Below are 12,327 nucleotides of genomic sequence, written 5' to 3'. Positions count from 1 at the left end.
AAGTCGGAGTAAGGAACCATGGAATCTGGTCAGTTTGTGAACTGTGGTATTTCTTAGATACGAAATTGAGTTCGGCTTCTTTTCAAGTACGAAACTTCAAAATCTATTTCTTGTCTTATAGTTGTAAGAAAGTTTTACTGTGATTTGTGGTACTAAGTATCATTTAATTTACATGAGTTTGAAAATGCGTCGATCCAGTTTAGGATGCGAACTCAGATACCGAAGCTGCGTATCTTGCTTCAATACGAGATAACTGTGCATCCTGATTATTGCAGTCAGCATAATTCTGGTAACGATGCTGAGGATCCTGCTTCAAGACTGGGATCCAAGTCATGTGGAGGTTCAGCTCAGCATGTCCACTGAAGTATCGACGTCGAGTATCTTGCTTCAAGTCGTTAAATTCTTGTGGAAAATAAAGTAAGTATGTGAACTGTGGTACGTATTTATGAGATCTGAGATTTAACAAACATTCATTTTCTTATAGGCCTATGTAACATCATGGAAAACCATGAGAAAATGTTGCTAAGAATTGTAATTTAATTTCATAAGCACTCATTTGTTTCATATTATTTATAATACGTCGTGTCGATTCAGATTACAGTGTGAATTCAGGTACTGACACTAAGTAACAGAGATTTGGTAACAAACCAAGCTTCGTGGATACTCAAACTTAACAGGGCGTTAAAAAAGTGTCCAATATTTTAGGAGGTGCTAGTATGCATCAAAACAAGAACATAATATCTAATAAACATGGGTTCTACAACACATACTTTTTGAGATCTGAACGCTTGTTCATAGGAGGTGCTCAATGTGACGTCCATTCATGGTAATGCATTCCTCTGTCCTACAATACAGCAGACTACCAGATAATCATACAGTAGTTGACACCCTGGCATGGAATATTGATTACTTTGCAAGGAATACTGAAACAAAAGTCTGGTTGCGGATATGAGAGGGGTTCAGCAGATATGATGATGTGAATTTTCGTAATCAGCATGTGTGGGCTGATGAAAATCCCAATGCAGTTGAAGAAACAAGGCATCAGCGCCGATTCTCAATCAACTTATGGGCAGGAGTTCTTGGTGATAGATTAATAGGGCCATAAGTGCTACCACAGAGATTAACCCTAGATGGACCAAGGGAGGGTCAATTTATGTCCACACTTTTTTAGAACTATTGCTATTATAGTATAGAACATGTTCAGACCATGGTGTTCTCATTTTGTGTCAGAAATAGTATAAAGTTAATGATTCAATAAAGAAAATCAACTTTTTTTGGTTGAAAACCTAATTATATGGACCAAATTTCGAAGTGGTCACAAAATAACCCTCCCTTGGTCCAACTTGTAACATTTTTTTTATTCGAAGTGATAAATATATGTTATAACAAAAAAAAAAAAGTAAATCCATGCCACTACAGCCCATGAAGAGCAAAGACCGACCAGCTGGCTGCTGGCTTCACGTCCACATGCCGAGGCAGAGGTGGACGATCAACAACCAGAACGGAGGTATCTTGTGGTTAGCACGATGATCCCCTCAGCCGTTATAGCTGGTTTGAGGAACCGGATTTTCGCCACTTATCGTAGCTCCCCAAGTGCATCACGATGCTGGGTGGGCACCGGTCCATGCACTGGCCGAAATTTGATGAGAAAATTTCTTCCCCCATGAGAACTCGAATTAGCGCGCATTCTGTAACGCGAGTCCTAGGCAGGATGCCTTAGACCACGACGCCACGGCGCGGGACTATGTTACGACAATGAACTTATTATTTGTAACTCCAAACATATGTTGTAACAATGGACTTATTTGGAAACCAACATTATTTTACGAGGCGCATCCATAAAGTAACATTCCCACTCGTCCCACAGCTAGCAAACCATATGTTGCGCGAAGCGACTGCGTGTACATGATAGAGTAATGTCCTGGCATGGCGCATGCGCTAGCAGAACTTCCCGAGTGCTCTCAGTAGCTTCGTTTCATTGGTTGAAGATGGACGCTCCTATTCCAGCTCCCGCTGCGTGTGAAGTGCAGTCAGTGATAAAGTTTCTGAATGTACAGGGCATAGCGCCGATTGAAATTTATCGTGAGCTGTGCCAGGTCATGAGCAAGCAGATGGTGCGTCGCTGCTGTAGACAATTTTCAGCAGGACGCCAAAATGTGCACGACGAGGAGCGCAGTGGGAGGCCAAACCATTATCACAGACGACCTTGTGGAGCAACGCACCATATCTTGCTCATGATCTTGTGCCCATAGACCTGGCACAGCTGACGATAAATTTCAATCGGCGCTATGTCCTGTGCATTCAAATCTTTATCACTGATCGCACTTCACACGCGGTGGGAGCTGGAATAGGAACGTCCATCTTCAACCAATGAAACGAAACTACTGAGAGCACTCGGAAAGTTCCGCTAGAGCATGTGCCTTGCCAGGACAGTACTCTATCACGTACACGCAGTCGCTTCGCGCAACATAATGTTTGCTAGCTGTGGGACGAGTGGGAAAGTTATTTAATGGACGCGCCTCGTACATTGTTGGAATTGCTGTATGGATTGAAAACTCATTTTATAGTCAGTGTTATTCTGTCTCTGACCGTGGTCTGATTCAGAAATATGAGCCGATAATTATATAATATGGAAAGTGAATCAGAAGCAGTTTTAAAACATTACGAGGAAGAAAGTTGTGATATTTTTGACGAGTGTCTTAGTGAAACTGAAGATGAAGTTCATCAAATTGAAGACCCGAACTGTGATTATGATAATGGTGATAATGATGGGTTTACTGATGAAGTTGAGCCTAAAATTGTGCAACACACAAACGAGGAAGCAGAGAGAAGGAGTGTCTAAGAAACAAGTCCAACTGAAACCCTCGCATTCATAGGTACTCTCATTTTGATAGGCGCAAATAACTACAACAACCTAGATTACCATGACTTATGGTCCCAAGAGCTTGGAAGGTCAGTATACATAGCCAGCATGAGTCGGAACAGATTTCGTGATATTCTAACTATCATCAGATTTGGTGATAAGAACACAAGGCAGGTTGGAGATCTAATCACAAGAAAACAAACAGGCGGCGCTTTTATCTAGAGGAACTGGGGTTACAACTAATCAAACCAAATGTGGAACATGGTGCTGGAAACATAATTGGACTGCAGAACAATATCATCCTGTCAATGGAAGCCATCCTCAAGAAGAAAATCACAAAAACAACGCAGAATCAGCAGCAGCCATTAGGGAAACGGAGATGCCATACATGTAGCAAATGGTTTTGCACCAAGAGTGAAAAACTAAATAAATTAGGAAAAACAAACATTGTTTGTGGAAAATGCTACTTATATGTGTGTGAAAAACACAGTCAAAAGACAAACACACGCTGTGAGTGTATGAATGAGGTGGATCAATCTGAATGAAGATGTGAATGAAGCATAAGAATTTGTTCAAGCATTAATTTTCAATAATTAATTTAATTTGACAATTTTCAAGATATAAAACATATTAGTTTCTTAATATACATTATTTCTTACTTAATTCACTCAATACAGAAATAATACTGACGCAAAAATTGTAAATACAACCATAAAGCTAAAATATAATGGTGGACATTAATTAGCCCTCCCTTGGTCCAGCGTGTTACTAAAAAAAGCTTGGTCCATCTAGGGTTAACTGGGGATCGTTATCAGGATTTTCTTATTAACGCATTAAAACAAATTTCAAAAAGTGCGTGATTCCTTACGCCGAAGGGCAGAGGAGTACATTTCCATGAATGGACATCACATTGAGCACCTCCTATGAACAAGCGTTCAGATCTCAAAAAGTATGTGTTGTAGAATCCATGTTTATTAGACATTATTTTCTTGTTTTGATGCATACGAGCACCTCCTAAAATATTGGATACGTGTAATGATTAGTTTTATAAAGGTCAACACGCATTAGGGAAGACTTTACACGTCATAGCCAAATTATTATTTTTTTTCTTTTTTTAGAATAATGACAAAGATAGGGGAGAGTCGGGTAGTATCGGACATCGGGTAATATCGGACAGTGCGCTTCTTTCATCTACTACCATATGGTAGTACCTGAATGACATAGTTACGTTTCTCTATGCGACATCACAGAAACGTAACCATGTCAATCAGGTACTATCATCGTGTGGTAGATGAATGAAACTCACTGTCCGATATTACCCGATGTCCGATACTACCCGACACTCCCCTATATACACATGGGTAACTGATGTCGTTCTAATTGATTCCTCTAAATCTGTGAACAAATTAGGAAGACTAGTAATGGATAGAAGATGAGCACTTCGGATCCAACATTTATTTTAAGTGGGAGGTCGCAGATAGTATGATTTGAAATTGAAACGTCAAATATTTGAAACATAACAGCTGTAGTACGACAGGGAAGCGAACTCGGTCCGCTAGTTTTTGTCGTATATTAATAGAAAAAAGAGCATCTTCTGCGGACATTTGGAAAAAATAACAAAGGAAGAGACTAGTGAAGTCCTTTGTGTGGAGTGTGGCATTGTATGGGTCAGAAACATAGTCATTACGACGAAGAACTGAAGACAATACAATAGAAGCATTTGAAATGTGGATATGGAGAAGAATGGAACATGTGAAATGGACTGAGTAAGAAATTAAGCATTGTTGGAAATCGTGGATGAAGAAAGAATGATGCTGAAACTCATCAGGAAGAGAAAAAGGAGTTGGCTGGGTCAAACTGGCTGAAAAGAAACTGCCTACTGAAGGATGCATTCAAAAGAATGGCGAACGGGAGAAGAGTTCGGTGCTGAAGGAAATATCAGATGATAGACGACATTAAGATATATGAGTCATATGCGGAGACAAAAAGGCAGAAAATAGGAAAGACTGGAGGAAGCTGCGTTTGCAGTAAAAGACCTAGCTTTGGAGAGAAAACTATGAATGAATGAATACACAAATAACGAATCACAAGCAATAATATTTGCTACACTTCATCACTTATACGAAAATGAGATGTGGAGGTGATTCAATGTGATCTTCACAACATTGTGAACTGGACTGTAGTAAATAAGATGGAAATCGAAAGACACAAAGTCAATAACATTGTGCAAATGGCGAGGGGAAATTAGGTTAATTTGTGACTGATTAATTTAATATGTACCTGATTAAGTTTATGTGTAATTAATTAAATTCATATATAATTAATTTGATGTGGCATTAATTAATTTAACGTGCAATTTATTAAGTAGATGTGTAATTAATGTGACGTGCAATTAATTAATTTGATTTGTAGTTGATTAAATTGATATTTACTTACACAAGTTGACGTGCAATGAATTAATTTAACATGTCATTTATCAAGTAGATGTGTAATATTAATTTTATTTGTAGTTGATGTGATGTGTAATTAATTCATTTGATATGTAATTTATTAAGTTCATATGTAATTAGATAAGTTGATATGTCATTAAGTTGACGTACAATTAATCCGACGTGTAATTGATTAAATATATATCGGTATGAAATTAAGTTCATGTGTAATTATTTTGACGTGTAATTAATTTTATTCGTAATCGAATAGAATGATGTGTACTTACATTAGTTGATGTATCATTAAGTTGACGTGCAATTAAGTAGATGTGTAATTAATGTGACGTGCAATTAATTAATTTGATTTGCAGTCGATTAAGTTGATGTGTACTTACTTAACTTGATGTGTTTTTATTTAAATTGACTTGTAATTAATTAATTTGACTTGTAATTAAGGAAATATGTAATTAAGTTGATTTGTAATCGAATAAGATGATATGTACTTACATAAGTTGATGTATCATTAATTAAGTTGACGTGCAATTAATTAATTTGGCGTGTAATTGATCAAGTAGATGTGTAATTAAGTGATATGTAATTAATGTGATGTTTAAGTAATTAATTTGATTTGTAATATATTAATTTGATGTATAATTACATAAGTTGGTGTGTCGTTAATTAAGTTGGTTTGGTTTAAGATCTTTTGTAACTGATTAGGCCTAGGTTGATATATAATTAATTAACTTGATATTTAATTAAGTTGATGTGTAATCAATTAAGCTGATGTGTAGTTAAGTTGATATGTAATTAATTATATATATATATATAATTAATTTCACATTTTTGACATGCATTTATGTGGTTGTGTTATCAAATAACGTTCTCTTTAAATAATGCTTCTTTTATTTAGGATACTCCCATTAGTTAGGATGTTATTTTAATAGCCGATTATTTTATATTATTGTGAATTTTAATTATATTGTTATGATAATAATTTGCTAACACTTCCATCGGGTGTTTATCCATTTGGAATGTAAACAAATACATGCATACAAATCAGTGTGTTAACTTTCTTAACGACGTCAAGTAACTTGCTTCAAAATGGATTCGATAATCTTCGTGGCGATTAAACAAGTGTGTTGATCCTGGTACCATCATTGAGTATCTAGCTTCAAGTCGGGATAACAAACTCTCGTGTCAGTGTGTAAACTGTGAAATACATGGGATCTGAAAGCTACTTTGACTGTTTTGTAGTCCGAAGCTTCACGATCTAATAAAATAAAAAGCTGTGGAAGGTAACGGACCAATACGAATTTATATATATATATATATATATATATATATATATATATATATATATATATATATATATATATATATATATAAAAGATCGAATATAAAAAGTGAAAATGGATGGGACATGTATTGAGAAGGATAGACGCATAATCACAAAAGCAGCTTTTCATTGGAATCACCAAGAAAGTGGAAAAAGAAGTGGCAGATCTAGAATCATCTGCTGCAATGAAAAGAGAAATGAAGCCAAACAACGAAAAAAGAAGCTGGGATGTGATTAAGGCGTAGACAAGAAACAGAATTCACTGGTAGGTTTTCAGGAAGACCCTACGGTTCTACAGAAGTTAAATAATATTGTGAATTTTATTTCAACTCAACAATAGGATTTTATTCTTCCAACAACAATTTCTTTCTACAATTCACCTTAAACGCTCTCGTCAACAATTGGATTTTCACTCAACACAGTATTCGTTATAGCACTCCACCGATGACAATGACAATTTACTTGGACTAGTACGAACAACAATGAACTGTTAATCTAAACTAATATTTACAAAGCACTATTTACAAATCAGAACTATCAGTTCTCAGTTCACAGTTCTTCTAGCTCAGTCACTCGAGTTCACAGTATCTCGAACCACAGACCTTCAGAGACAGTCCACTGTACTCGAACTCAGGTCCCTCCAACTGCGGTCCACTGCACTCGAACTCAGGTCCCTCCAACTGCGGTCCACTGCACTCGAACTCAGGCCTTCGGATGCTGATACAGTTGCGGACGCACACTCGAGTCGAACTCCGGTACACAAGACTGGCTTGCTTGCTTTGGCTTTCTCACTGACTGGCTAACTAATCGACTGAAAACTCTGTCGTTCCTTCGCGTACGTAGTTTATAACCACAGCGACGTAGCCTCGAAAGTTCGAATTCGCGAGTCTTCCACTTCGACGGATTTCTCGGCCTCTCTAGGCAAGCAGAAGATGCGCGCGCAAACTCCCTCTCCACTCTCTCGCCGCGTAGGCCCTTTCCCCTTACTCTCCGCCGCGCGCCGTCCCTCCGTGCTCCGCGCGATCTGCTTTCTTGCGGGACGCTGGTCGTGAGTTCGAATCTCACGTCGCTGTCACAATATAATTGTGAAGAAAATAAGTAATATTAATCACCTTAAAGCTATTATTTATGGAACAGAAAAATATTCCAATGAATAATTTTATCTTGACAAGATATTGTTACAGGAGAACTACTACTTTCATTGGCCATTATTGGAACCTGGAAGCAACTTCGACTTCTTCAGAAGTCCGAAGCATCGGGATCTATTATTTTCTTTACAAGTGGCTTCATGCATTTTGTAATTAATATTTTTAAATATTTTTCCAAGTTTGTTTCAGATTTTTTTAATAGTCAATTGGGCTGTATTAACCGGCCACAAAGAGTCAGCGGCAGCTGATGACACCCGTTCCATAACAGCTCACTTCATACGTAAACTGCTATGGACTTAATGCAGCTTCTCGCTATAATCTGTCGTTGTTAGGAATAGACTATTCATTTTCGGTAATTCTTAACATCTTTCGCTTATAGTAATAATAATAATAATAATAATAATAATAATAATAATAATAATAATAATAATAATCGGAAACTGACGTCTGTAACTCTTAATTTAATTACACTGCTACCATATTTAACATTGTTATAAGGGAAATAAAAAATATTATCACACGTTATGAAAGTACAGTTTGTCCATAAGCCGATGCAGATATTTAATTCTGTAGTACATTAACTGTGCAACACGTTCTGCATCTATTTAGTATTTTACAAAATCAGGTAGTTTAATCTTACTCCATGCGAAGATAAAAGATGTAAGTGTTGGATGTTTTAGACTTGGTTTTCTTGTGTGATGTGCTTTATGTTGTGACTGTGAAAGTGCTTAGTAAGCAAGAAAAGTAGCAATGCTCTGCTATTCACACAATGGAGTGCACAATAACAATGTAACGGAGTCCTCGAAATGTGTGAGGAATATGTATTAACTACAAGATTTATATCATGACCAGTTTTATTTATCGACGATACGATAAGTTGCAGAACTTAGGATTTATTACATTTTCACCTCTCACATCAAGTGAAAAGTAAGCAATCCAACTTTATCAACAAAATGAGATGCCGCCACAGTGAAGTACTGATGTCTGAACTTTTCTCCCTGTGCGTTGAATTGGACTTGAAGGACCAACTCCTATGTAAAGGCTTTCTAGATTCAGGGATACTGAAGCAAGTTACAACTAATGCAGTGAACAGTGTTGACGCAACCAACGTTACAAAACATCAGGCAGGAACTACAATACAAGTTGGGTATTTTAAGAACGACTGACAGTGTCTGTGTTGAGATTCGTTAATAAATGTGTGGGATTATGGTGAAGTAACATTATATGTTATTCCAATATATTTAGTAATTCTTGTTATATAGTTACAAGCAAATGTAAATGTGCGTTGGCTTGTGGACAGGCGTACTTCCAACATACAGGGTGATTCAGACCACCCGTAACAGTCATTTATTTCGGAAACTAGTGCATGACAATTGTCGAGGCAAAAATATTTATAACTAAACCACATGTGAAATTTCACTTGAGCTTTATTTTATCAATCAGCTCTAACAGAAAGTAGGGTCAGTGGCGTATCACTTTAAAATTTCAAATGGGATTCGGGGTCAAATAAGGTACCATTTGATAGAGCTCTTCAAAACAAACAACTTTCATAGGAAACGTTTTTATTAATTCCTACTCTTTCAATGAGAAAACGTACGAAAAGGCAATGGGTGATTCGGATCATCCGTAAGTCATTTCGGAAACTAGTGCATGAAAATTTTCGAGACAAAAATATTTGTAACTAAACCACATCTGAACTTTCACTAGAACGTGATTTCATCAATCAGCTCTAACAGGAAGTAGGTCAGTGGCGTATCACTTAAAAATTTCAAATGAGAGTCGGGGTCAAACAGGGTACCATTTGATATACCTTTTCAAAACAAACCATTTTCATAGGAAACGTTTTTATTAATTCCTATTCTGCCAGTCACTTGACCACGCCAAAGTATTAGGAGTCACTGACAGTGTTAGAAGAATACAGGTGTGTGCTGCTCAGAACGGCAGATAGTTTGAAAATTTATAAAAAGTTAATAGAATTGTCAAGCCTTTCAGTAACATGTCAACATTAAGTATCGTGTTTACATTTTCGTCTTGTAACATTTTTCAATATTGATGACATTGTCTTTTTGTACGTTTTCTCATCGAAAGAGTAGAAATTGATTAAAACGTTTCCTATGAAAGTTGTTTATTTTGAAGAGCTCTATCAAATGGTACCTTATTTGACTCTGACTCCCATTTGAAATTTTAAATGATACGCCACTGACGACCCTACTTCCTGTTAGAGCTGATTGATGAAATCAAGCTCAAGTGAAAGTTCACATGTGGTTTAGTTATAAATATTTTTGTTTCGAATATGTTATGTACTAGTTTCCGAAATAAATGATTGTTACGGGTGGTCTGAATCACCCTGTATATTATTTTAAGATCATAATTGATTGTAATTAAAGGAAATTGGATTTTATAATAACAGTACTCTTCTACGTACTTCTAGACTTTGTGAATCCTCTTATACATGAGCAATTGGTGTGTTAATATTTGTCTGCATTACCGTGGCAGTACGTGTTTGTACTCGTACTTTACGAATATTTAATTCTATGGCTGGAAGCTAAAGCAAAATTTGTAATTGTAATTATTTACTTATTGTATTTCAATCACACAGTAGGCTACAATCAAAGGTGATGAAGTATTACGAAAAAATTACACTAGTTATTTCAGGCAAGATGAAAGTATTTCAGCAAAAATGTCAATACATCAAATTTGAACACTACAGTTAATACTGTATTTGGTCTCGCTGATATTTAAGTCGAGTCTCTTACATGAAAATTCAAATAAAAGTCATTTACTTAACTATATCTCAATACTACTCTTAAATATCAGTATTACCTTATTCTTGGAGTACTGCAATTTCGCTTTGGTAATATTGAACGTAGCTGAGGTAGGATAAATAGTAGTTTAGTTGATACGGATAAGCCTAAATACTCTAAAAATGAAATTGGTCCAGAATCCTGATTATCCAAATTACAATGTCTTCTATGAAACGAACTTCTATCTCATAAATCTATCTAATTTGCAGTAATATTATAACATTACTGTATATGTAATCTAACTAATATAGTCTCCATTTACAAATTCAACATGGAACAAATAGTTACCTCGTAATGAAAGAAAATTATCTCATATAGGCAGGATTGAAAAAAACGGTGAATCTAAAAATATAATGCTTATTCGTTTTTAAATAAATACTCAAAAACTTGGAGTAAGACAATTTTACGATGTAAGCAGTAGGGCCTATAAGTTTTTCTTATAAAATAACACATTTTAACATAAAAGACGTCATATAATTCTTTACACAAACATACTGATTACTTTTGAAACAGTAAAATAAAAACGGAATTATTTTCGAAGCAAGCATGTATTACGAGACAGTATTTGGCCCAATAATACATTTAATTATAAAAAAAAACACACACACGCAAGCGCGCGCACGCACGCACGCACACACACACACACCGCGAGCGCCGCCCACAGAGGGAGTTATAGCTTGAAGCTGGGGGACCGGATGCTATATAACCCAAGTGACTTGTTCGTATTTTATTACTTTAATATTTTTGGAAAGAGTAATGAAGAACAGGTAAGTAAGTGCATTTAAAAAATGATGGTTATGTAATTTGATTCTGCTATAATGTCCATATTCATCTGTGACTGTACATTTAATCCTGTATCATGGACTATACTATAAATACCATTGGTGGTAGCTATAATGGTAGTAGCAACAATAGTATTAATATTTTTGGAATGAGTAATGAAGAACAGGTAAGTAAGTGCATTTAAAAAATGATGGTTATGTAATTTGATTCTGCTATAATGTCCATATTCATCTGTGACTGTATATTTAATCCTGTATCATGGACCATACTATAAATACCATTTGTGGTAGCTATAATGGTAGTAGCAACAATAGAATTAATATTTTTGGAAAGAGTAATGAAGAACAGGTAAGTAAATGCGTTTAAAAATGATGGTTATGTAATTTGATTCTGCTATAATGTCCATATCCATCTGTGACTGTACATTTAATCCTGTATCATGGACTATACTATAAATACCATTGGTGGTAGCTATAATGGTAGTAGCAACAATAGTATTAATATTTTTGGAATGAGTAATGAAGAACAGGTAAGTAAGTGCATTTAAAAAATGATGGTTATGTAATTTGATTCTGCTATAATGTCCATATTCATCTGTGACTGTACATTTAATCCTGTATCATGGACTATACTATAAATACCATTGGTGGTAGCTATAATGGTAGTAGCAACAACAGTATTAATATTTTTGGAATGAGTAATGAAGAACAGGTAAGTAAGTGCCTTTAAAAATGACGGTTATTTAATTTGATTCTGCTATAATGTCCATATTCATCTGTGACTGTACATTTAATCCTGTATCATGGACTATACTATAAATACCATTGGTGGTAGCTATAATGGTAGTAGCAACAATAGAATTAATATTTTTGGAAAGAGTAATGAAGAACAGGTAGGTAAATGCGTTTAAAAAATGATGGTTATATAATTTGATTCTGCTATAATGGCCATATTCATCTGTGAC

General features: G+C 35.6%; 1 pseudogene; it reads left to right on the top strand.

Moving 5' to 3' along the window:
• Nucleotides 1-295: 295 nt before the first annotated feature.
• The window catches only part of LOC138702786 (putative nuclease HARBI1), a 101,863-nt pseudogene continuing 89,831 nt past the window's right edge, over nucleotides 296-12,327 (top strand).

The sequence above is a fragment of the Periplaneta americana genome, chromosome 7 (assembly GCF_040183065.1).
Source record: "Periplaneta americana isolate PAMFEO1 chromosome 7, P.americana_PAMFEO1_priV1, whole genome shotgun sequence".
Taxonomy (NCBI): Eukaryota; Metazoa; Arthropoda; class Insecta; order Blattodea; family Blattidae; genus Periplaneta; species Periplaneta americana.
This window is presented reverse-complemented; position numbering and strand designations above follow the sequence as displayed.